The following is a 10,643-nucleotide window of genomic DNA, read 5'->3' as shown; positions in this document are numbered from 1 at the left end:
AACCCTCTAATATTCTATGTAATAATTCAGTACTATCATATATGATCCACATTATTTCTATGTTGACATACTGTTAGAATTTGTTTTATAACATTATATTATCAACTAATATATTCCATATTTCATTATCACTCTTAAACATCATACTTATGTACCTATACAATCATATCCTATATCTTCTAGCCAAATATACAAATTAACAATAAATATATTAATTGTATGAAACCAATATTGGCACCTTCACTGATGTCCTGTCACATTTTGATCTATAACGATGTTTTGCCTGACGGTGGAATTATGCAGAAAGTAGAATATCGATAGGTAAAGACATTTTTACACTGCATATTTTAGAACATGAAGATTTATAGAATATATATTGAATTATAACGAAAATACCGCGATATTGTATATCATATTCTGAATTCATGATTTTAAGATTCTCTGAGTTTTAATAATAATTTCCAGTATCCGATATTATCATTCAGCAACTAAGATTATCCATGAAGAGAGATAGGAGATAGACACTCATTCTACGAGCTGTATCTAGTCTAATCTCTCAGTGGTTACTCTCTCTTATTACTTAAGTGTATGTCCTCAACACTACCATTATCTCATCGCAAATAACGCCTCTTCCAACTTATATACTAGCTCGCACACACGCCTTCTTTTTTCCACATTAAGAAAAAACTCTCAGTTATATCCACACGCCAAGACGCTCACTCACACACACTACTGATAACGCTCTCTTACACACTACATACTAGAAATACGCCATATCTCTTACATATATATTACATTGATACACTGCTCTCAAAATATACTAACCCACTAGACGCTCTCACTACTACCATAACATACGAAACGTGCTTCTCTACCACATCACTTCATCACTATAGTAACAAAAGCTCTCGCACACACATCATTAACTGCACCACTTCGCGCGCGATCCACAGCTCTTTATTATAACACTTACTAAGAACCAACTCTCCAAGACCACGACTACTGAAACCGCATATCACCATCACTCATCATTATCCGACAAGGCGCACTCATTTCTCCCATCCTCTCTCACACACACCACCCCACACCCCATACCAACCTTTTTACTACCCCTACCCCCCCCCTCACCCCCCTCTCTCCCATCCTCCACTCATACCCCCCCCCTTTCTCCACATCCACTCCACTACTCCACCTCCTCCAACCTCTATATCTACAGACAATCAACGACCACTTGAAAAAAATGCTTCTTTCATTTAAAGATAATCAACACTTATATAATAAGAAACAGCATATACAACAACAACATCTCTACCTAGACGAGCTTCGATTATAAGTATCTACACATAATTACTTAAGACAACTACAGCTCTACCCATACACTTATCTAGTATCAACTGTATACACATACTTCTCCATCTACACAGACGATAAACCAAGACGAGGGGAGACTTAAATCTTCCTCCCGTCTTCCTCCCGTCTCCACCCCATAATGTTCAAAAATTCTCATTTCCCTTAAGTACAGTTAGCTATTTTACCACTACCGGATGTTCTCATTCTACTCACAGAGTTTTCATACAAAGATACTTGCCTAGAATATCAGCTTGTTACATCCTGAGAATAATTCAACAACAAACCAGCAGTAGTAATCACCTGTGTCAATATGCCTCACTGGCATTTTTAACTATAATATGCAACCAGTATCTTACCCCTACTACACATTTAGTCACTACCTTTTCATGTTGACAGATATAATTTTACCTTAAAAATCCCACAAGACACAGTTTTCAGACACATCTATCACAATTTGTATGTATCCATGTACCCCTTGTTAGTTATTACTTATTGGCGTGGCTAAAAAAAAAAAACGCTAATCTTCATTGGGTCCCCTGTGTTTTCCTCCAGAGTCAGCTGGTAAAATCAGCTCGTTCTGTCCACCTAATGCCGGCGCATTAGCAACGACTCAGCTCGTCTCCTCCGGAGTAAACAACTGCACGTGTGTCCTGTAGGGTGGCCCATTCCTCCGCCTGTACAGGCTGGACAGTCCGGCCTTTAAATGCCCTGTCTGCCTGAAGGCCGCAGTTCCATTTGTCTCCTTTTGAGAACAAATAACACAAAAAAAGGTCCTACCTTTGCGACACATCCACCCCCGGTTGTTAGCTTTATACTTGTTGGATAAAATGTGTGTCAAAAAAGCTTGTGTCAAAAAATAGGTAACTTTCCATTGGTTTAACAACCTTCTTTTGTCTGAACCTAATCAACACATGGCTAATTTTAATAAACCCTTCAAATGAGCCACTGTGTTGATGTGCCACAATATTCACCTACAGGCTGTCACTCAATCTCTCAGTTAGCTAAAGTCCAGTTTGTTGGACGTCGAAATTTTTTGAAAATCCTTCTCTTCGACTCATCACCCATGCCGCTATATCGCCAGAGCCCTAGGCAAAGCTCGAACATCTGCAAAAAAGAAGGTGCTGGTTATTTTGTTTCTTCACTTCTCTGGTACTCCCAGATCTACAAAACCATTAAGAACAGTCTTCTCTGTATGACTCGTTCTGGTGTACGAACTACTGTATTGAGTTGGAAGCCGGCAGAGTTGTCCAACTCGACTGTATCTTCGTTATAATATTTATCATTAGTTCATCGTGGTATCCGGATGGTACGACATCGCACCCTTTCAGTACAATCTGGTGAAAAACTCCATACTTACAAATGTAACAATAGGATCATACCAAGGACAGAATATCTGCCTTGAGTGTCAAGTGTATCGCCAACCCGTGTCCTCCTTTTTGATGTGGAAGGCAAACTGGGCCTACCTTCCGTGTCCCGGGTGGACAGCGAGCCATTAAAACAGCAAATAACAACACAACAAGACTCTCTCAAACAACACGTTAGAGAGGGGCAGGACTCCTCAGAGAGCTGTCAGTGAAAAAAATGAACGGAACGACCACAAAACAGAGAATCAAACAGCTTAAGAAGTTCAAAAAAAGCACCCCAACTCCAACACCGCCGCGCTGAGTAATGTCAACAGGCCAGCATGCCGCTTTCCCTGCACCGCGCACTACTGATCATCTTAATCGTATCTATACTATACAAGAAGCTTTTCAGTTTGTATGTGTGAGAGAATGTTTCAGTTTGTTGTGTGAGGAGCGTTTTCAGTAGTGGTGTGTGGAGCGTTTCAGTAGTGTGTGTGGAGAAAGCGTTCAGTAAGTGGTATATGGATCGGTTTCAGTAGTGTGGTTGTGAGAGCGTTTCAGTAGTGTGTGTGAGAGCGTTTCAGTAGTGGTATATGAGATCGTTTCAGTAGTGCGTGTGTGAAGGAGCGTTTCAGTAGTGTGTGGTGAGAGCGTTTCAGTAGTGGTGTGTGAGAGCGTTTCAGTAGTGGTGTGTGAGAGCGTTTCAGTAGTGTGTGGTGAGAGGCGTTTCAGTAGTGGTATATGAGAGCGTTTCAGTAGTGTGTGTGAGAGCGTTTCAGTAGTGTGTGTCGAAGAGGCGTTTCAGTAAGTGTGTTGTGAAGAGGTAATTCTGAATAATGCCCTCATAGAATTCAGTGTAATATTACATATGTCTGAAAAACCTAAACTGTACAGCTTTAAACAAAGTGAGAGGCCAACTTTGTTGCTTTGTCAGTAACAACAAAGGTATCACAGGTGTTATACTCCATGCTCTCTTAAACCTGCACAATGCCTCTCCAAAAATATAAAAGGGAGGAAGTGAGAGGTCTGTGCTCCATGCTTCTCAGGTGAACAGCTGGACTGTGGAATATTTGGCGGGCATAAAGTATGAGGCACAGCTGGCTTTTAAGAGGAAGAGCTCCCCTGGAGCCTCTGGGAGGTCACAGCCTGCTAGGCCGTGAAGCGTTGCTCGGCAGGAGCCGTGTGTAAAGGCAGAAGGCCTGTGCCACTGTGTGCAGATGTTCCCCCCCCGCTCTGCTGGCTGCTTCAAAACACACACAACTCACACACAATGCACAAACCTTGGTGCAGAGATGATTTAACACACGGAGCAAACACTTAACACAGACACCTTCACAAAAAATATACATAAACACACAGACACCACACACCTACTGCACACACATAACCCCTCTCCATATCCTGTCTGCACAACCACGTCACTTTCTTGTGTCCTCCATAGCAACAAGCACCACTCAGGAGCACTGAGGTGGTGCTGCTGGAAACAATAAAGTAGGGTTTAAATGAGCTCTCCAAGGTCTGAAACACAGAACCAAATGTAGGAAGGTGCCCCTCAAATGCAGCAGCAAGCTGCTCCTTCTCACTTCATAACAGAGCAGCTTCTATTCATTACCCACAGGTAAAGCACAGTTATAGGACAAAGTAAAAAGGGAAAAAAGCTCCACACCTTCATCCCTCTCAGTAATATAGCTTATTATGTATGTCTCTCACACAGCGCCACATTTGAATAGCATTCTGCAACAAACACAATCAATAGCACAAAAAACGTCCTTCCTTTAATTCATGAGCTATATGCGTTTATCGACCTGAGCGCTCCTCTGGGATACATACACAAGGGACCAACTATGCTGTCTGTGGAAAAACTGTGCCAATGTTTGCAGTATCATTACAAAATAACTCATCGAAGAATGTCAGTCAAAAGCGTATGTTATGAGATATTTATTTCAGGTGGAACATGTGGCATGAGAGATGCCACCATTGGATAGGTATAGTCATCAGACACCAGCATCAGCAGTCTACTGACAGTGATGAATAGACAAAAAGACAGTATGAGTGGCAGGCTCTAGTGAGGGGACAGCACTCTGCTCGGCAACCTCCTCCACACCGTCTGTCCAGCCCGACAAACTCTCACAAACCCAAGAGACAAATCCTGCTGCTGACACCAATGGACAAGCACATCTGGCAACCAGGGTCCACTGGGGTCCACTGTGACAGCCCCAATCAGCCACTTGATATTCACTGCCCCGACTACTCATTCCCTCACTCCAATGCCAGAAGGAAAAAGAGCGAAAGAGAGAGGGGGCAACCTTTCAACAGGAAATCAAATATTAATCAGCCCAATCACAGGCATATCTCCATAACTGCAGTCTGACATTGATATCCAATCAATCAAAAAGCCTAAATATGGAGAGATTACTATGAGATCAACAATAGAACAATAGAAGGTTTAGTAATGATGAAAACGAGGCCATCAATGTTAATGCCTCGGCAGAGCGCTAATAAATCTTTCCAGAATTCAGTCATTCAGTGTTTTTTTTGTAAATCTCAACTCATCAGCATGTGTCAAATGTAAATGACCGAGTATGGTATGAAAAAAGGAACGTTGTTTGCAGTGTTAAAACCTGGACTGATATGACAGCGGCGGTTGGTTTATATGTATTTCTATTGCCCTTTCATTAATTATGTACCAGAAACTGGCCAAAGGCTATACTGTTGTCTACAGTGAAAATTAAATATTGATAAAGCTCTAGCTTTCACCCCAGATTTCATTGTGTTAACAAATATGTTTTGTTTGCAAAACAATTTAAATTTAATAATTCATCAAAAGGGGGAGAGGCCATTATCATTCAGTATGAGCCTTGTGCGGGCTCCAGATGTCAGGGATCATGTCCTCGTACTGACAATACATGCAAAGTCTGTGCCCTCTTTTATACATTATTGAAAGCAAATTCTGCAAGGTGGGTTTAGACATGGGCACAGGGACTGATACATAACATGTATAGAGGTGACCTGAGACTGTCCGTCAGGAAAAAATCGTGACGGAACTACAAAGACATATTTACACCCATATTCTGTGTGATCAGTATGTCAACCTGTTTCATCTATACAAGCAATTGCTTTTACTGAAGAGGGATTTTGGTAAACATGAGTTCAACTAAAGAAAAAGCTTTATAATTAGCCCTGACCAATTTAATATACATTAACTAATGAAGTATACTCTATTAAGTATTTTATTTTCTACATTTTAAATGAACTCACCACGGATATTGGCTGTTAAAGGTTAAAAACTCACAGCGCCACAACTCCAAGGTACAGCGAGATCATGGCATCCCAGCGGGCTATAACATTAGTCACCAGCTTCATGTTGGTCATAAATCTAACACAGCAGCATCTTGACTCTGCCTGGGAACATTAATGTAATCCTTAAAACTAAAATTATTCATTATTTGTCATTACAGGCTGAAAGGAGGGTGAAACAGTGGCAATTACAACCTTAACCTGGAACATCCAAACACTATTGACCACTCTGTCAGCCCTCGGTAAAAAAGCTTGACTTGACATTCCGTTAGCGGCAGTGCGGGGGCTGCAGAATAGAGGGGAAGTGGTGGCTGATAGGCGTGACGGAGAAGAGAAAGAGAGAGAGACAGGGGACGCCTGTTTGGGATTTACAGCGGCAGCATGCTCACCTAGCAGCTGACCGTGCTGCTTCACAGGTCAGCCGCTCTAACCGGACTCCATTAATACGCCAGTCCACCTTGTGGCACACTTAATGCTCCAGCGCATCCACCGCCTTAGGGACAACTTCACTGGCACTTTACTCTGAGTAAGAAAGGGAGGAGGCCCGCGATCCAGGAACAAAGAAACCCTCTGTAAATAGAAGCGGGGTAAGAGAAAAGTCATACAGAAAGTTTGAAGACTAGTTTTTCTTATTGTAGACTTATGCTTTACTGTAAAGAACTGTATATGGAGTGAACTTTCACAGTTTTGGCTCGCACAGGCAAAGAACTCTGTCTGTAGCAAAGGTCAAAGTTTGTTGTTTTTTTGTTTTTTTTGCTTTGGAGTTGACTCAAGTTCATCCCATATACCAGGTTCTACTTTTTTGGCCTCGTAGTCTGAAGCACACTTTAGGGACAAGCATGGACATCATGGTATAAATGTGTTTTACGGCCAGGCAGCTGCTGGGGGCAGGATGTTTTTTATGCTTTCTGGCCGAGTGCAACATGGCCACCTGCTTGGCGTAAAACCCTTACTGCTATGCTGGGCTTTATAGGCACGTTCGGCAACTAAACAAAGATATACAAGGACGTGTGCGTGGAGAGCTGCCTGCCGCATATGGTGTGCACTTAAGCAATTCATCGGTGCCATAAGCATCAGCACGAGCAAATCCTCGGCTCCTTGTGGGTTCCACAGCAACAATGGGACCAGAGGGATACTGCTTGGTTCATGAACCCACTGATGAATTACTTTCCTCCACAAGTCCACGTTTCCCTTAGGCGTGACTGTATGTGTCACTCCTCTGACAACTCTGTTTGACTAAGCTGCAGAAAGCCTGTTGATTATCCTGAGACCCTGGATGGAGGCAGTGCAACTGGGAGGGAATTCACAGATGATCACCTCCAGGATTCACAGAGGTGAACTTTGTTTTGGGCTCCTAAGGGAGGCGACCGGCACTCAACCACCTGCTCTTCTGATAAACAAGTTCATGTATGAGGAAGAGAGAAAATGATTATTAGATGGATTTCAGAGTGTCATCCCTCCCTCTCTCCCACTATCTCACTTTCACAACTGCAAGCGGCAGAACAAAATTACTCCCCGCCAGTGAATAATAAGGAAGTTTATGAAACGTGACGAATGCGACGGCGCTCTACATGAAATACCAATGAGGGAGGCGCCCCAGCGTAGCAAATGCTACATCCTAATATCAACAGTCACCTTGTGTTACTCCCTCTACTCCCCAGAAGGACACATCATAGAGGGAGTATGAACACACAGCATAATGCAGTGACACTGACATTCCAGCATCGGGATGTGTGCATGGGCAGGTGAATGGACACGTGCAGGTGGCATGCCACTACAGCAGGCTGGCACAAGAATGGGCACAGAGGACAAGGGCGAGACAGGAAGAAGTGTTGTCATACATTGTCTCAGTGTTGGCGAGGGGGGGGGGTGTTGGAAGTGTCACCTGCGTGCTGACACACTGTGTGCATATTTGGTCGCAGTGGGGGTCAGAGGAAGTGTGTACATGACTCAGATACATTTGCCACTCATGAGTGAGTGAGTCAACTTAGACACGAATGTTCATTAAAGAAACTAACTTGGTGTGATACACTCAGAGGAACATGAAACTGTTGCAGAAACAATTCTGTGTTGGCCAATCAACAGAAAATGTATCTGTGATAATTGATTGATCAATCAAGTAAAACGTCACTAAGCAGTCAACAGTTCCAGTTAACTATTAGATTTTCTTTTCTCATTGTAAACAAATTGGCCTTCAGTAGAGTGGAACAGAACATCTATATTAATGTTATGTTTATGTAAGGATGTAAAAAACAATGGCAATGGCTTATGTTTGGAAAAGCCTAAAAATGATGACCTTTCCTCCATTTCACAGTTTCACCCAGCACCACCGACAACATCATTCGTCTTTCGCTTCGCCACCTTTATAGCTGCGCATGGGGGAGCGTTCTGTGCTCCTATTGTGCTAAAATTCTAACATGCTTGTTGGAACTTGGAGTATCCCAAATGACAACCACTATGATCTGTAACACTGGATTAAACAATCAATTGCCACGCCCGATGCATCTATCTGGTCGGCCTATTATCGGACCATGTAGTCTGACCCAGCTAAAATAAATTGCCCAAAAAGTATATAATATTTATATATATATTACAAATGTTTATATTAAACTCATTATATAATAATGTATATAAAAAATAATTATTACCAGCAACCATACAAGAAACAGTAAAGGAATGAACTTCTCAACTTCTATTTGTCAGCTTGCTCAACTCAGTCAACGCTGACATTGCAGTTCTGTGTTTTACATCATGCTGTAGGTTTCTCTACACGATACAGCAGCTCCTGTTCATCCACTCTCTCCCCCCCTCACGCTCCTCTGCAGCTGAGTGACAAAAGTCTCTCCTGAGTGAAATCATGCATTTCCCTCTCTCCTTTATCTCTGATGGCCATTCCACTAGCTCACTGGTCATTTTTTTTCCTGCTGGGCGCGACAAAGATGAAAAGTCTACTTTCTTTGCTTGCTTGCACACTTTAAACCTTTCAGTGCAAAATGACTTGTTATGTTTCAACTAGAGCATTATTAATAATCTTGGGTTAAGACGCAAAAAAACTGTTAGGAGGCCTGAATGGAATGCCCTCTATTTTTTATGAGCGTTTTGTGTTGTTGTATTTGTGTGCTTGCATGTAAGTTTGTATTTGTAGGGTCAACCCTTTTATCCTCGTCTTTCAGGAGAGAGTGCATGAGTGTTTGTGTGTTACTGCATTCTCCGCAGGGACTATTTCAGTTGAGGGCAAAGAACACAGAGAAACTTTGAAAGAGCTTTTATGTACTTTTGAGTGAAATGATCCTAAGAAAGGCTTTTTATGAAAAAATACTTTTTATTCAGGCTTCCATATCCAGAAGGGCACTTACCCAATTACCAAGCTCCCTTCCTCCCTTTCTACATCCATCAATCCCTCCTCTATTCTTAGGCCTGCGTCTGTGTTGTGTGTGGAGGCATTGCCATGGGCTAAGAGCATGAGCTTAGTAGTAGAGAAATGTAGGGCATGTCAGTGAGTATACAGTGAGTCAGCCATTTGTAACCACTTTTTGGCCATATTGTAAGACTTCAAAAGATCATGCAACCAGAAAAAAAGCCACCATATTTGATTACTAATCCTGCCAATGTTGATTACTTTTGAAGCAAAAGTTTATTGGCCTCATACTTTTTCTGGATGATTAATTTTTGACTTGAAACTGTTCAAAAAGACCAAAAAAAGATTGCTTTGATATCACACATTGGCTAAGGTAAAATAGGGCATATACAGATAAGGCTGATACTGTATGACAAGCTAAGTGAATGAGAGGTAAACTCATTCTGTCGCCTTCACTTTCGCATCTCAGCTTTCTTTTAACTGCAGCCTTGTCACTCAGTAGCCTGAAAGGCAAGACCTCACACAGGTTTGACAGATAAAAGTCTCCTCACTTCATTGCTGTTTGACATTTTACCTCCCAGAAAAGTTTCAGCCTCTATCCTCCTTTTTCTTTCTTTCTCTCCTTCCATCTCATAAACACACACACACACACATACTCCCCTCGATGTGAGTCCATCTCCTCTCCTCCTGTCCATCTGCCAGGCAAAATGGAGCCTCAGACAAAGGAGACGGAGGCTAACTCAGTGATCTGAATCAAATGGCAAGAGGAGGAGGGTAGCAGAGGAAAAGAGGAGTGATGGGTGCCAGGAAAGGAGCACGGGAGACGTGGGAGACGAAGGGTTGGATGGTGAAGGGAGGCATGAGGGGCTAGATGTGAATTTTTTCTGACAGGTTGAAGTCTCCTCTGAGCTGACCCTCTCCCTGCTGGGAGCCATGTCTTCTGGATGTGTGTGGGGTGAGGCAGGATGGAAAAAAAGGAGATATAAGAAGGAGCAATGAACTGTGATCATGGAAATGCCATGCTAAATGCAGTAGTGCAGTAGTAGTAGTGATCAATGGTAAGCATGCAGTATATTAATTTGACCAATACCGAAGAACAAACTTCTACAGGAATCTGTCAGTATTAAATTTCCCAGGTTAGGTTAATAACACCATCACTCAGTGTCAGGTAGCTTTATTGGACATAGTGTGACTAGCCATCACTTGTAGTAAAGTGACAGAAGACACATCTGCTGTCTGGGTCATTTTGAAATTTCATGTACTGAAAAAAGTGTATTGATTTGTAAGAAGTAACA

The sequence above is a fragment of the Morone saxatilis genome, unplaced genomic scaffold, assembly GCF_004916995.1.
Source record: "Morone saxatilis isolate NCDOM2014 unplaced genomic scaffold, NCSU_SB_2.0 Contig22, whole genome shotgun sequence".
Taxonomy (NCBI): domain Eukaryota; kingdom Metazoa; phylum Chordata; class Actinopteri; family Moronidae; genus Morone; species Morone saxatilis.
The sequence above is the reverse complement of the archived record's forward strand: the minus strand, read 5'-3'. Positions refer to the sequence as shown.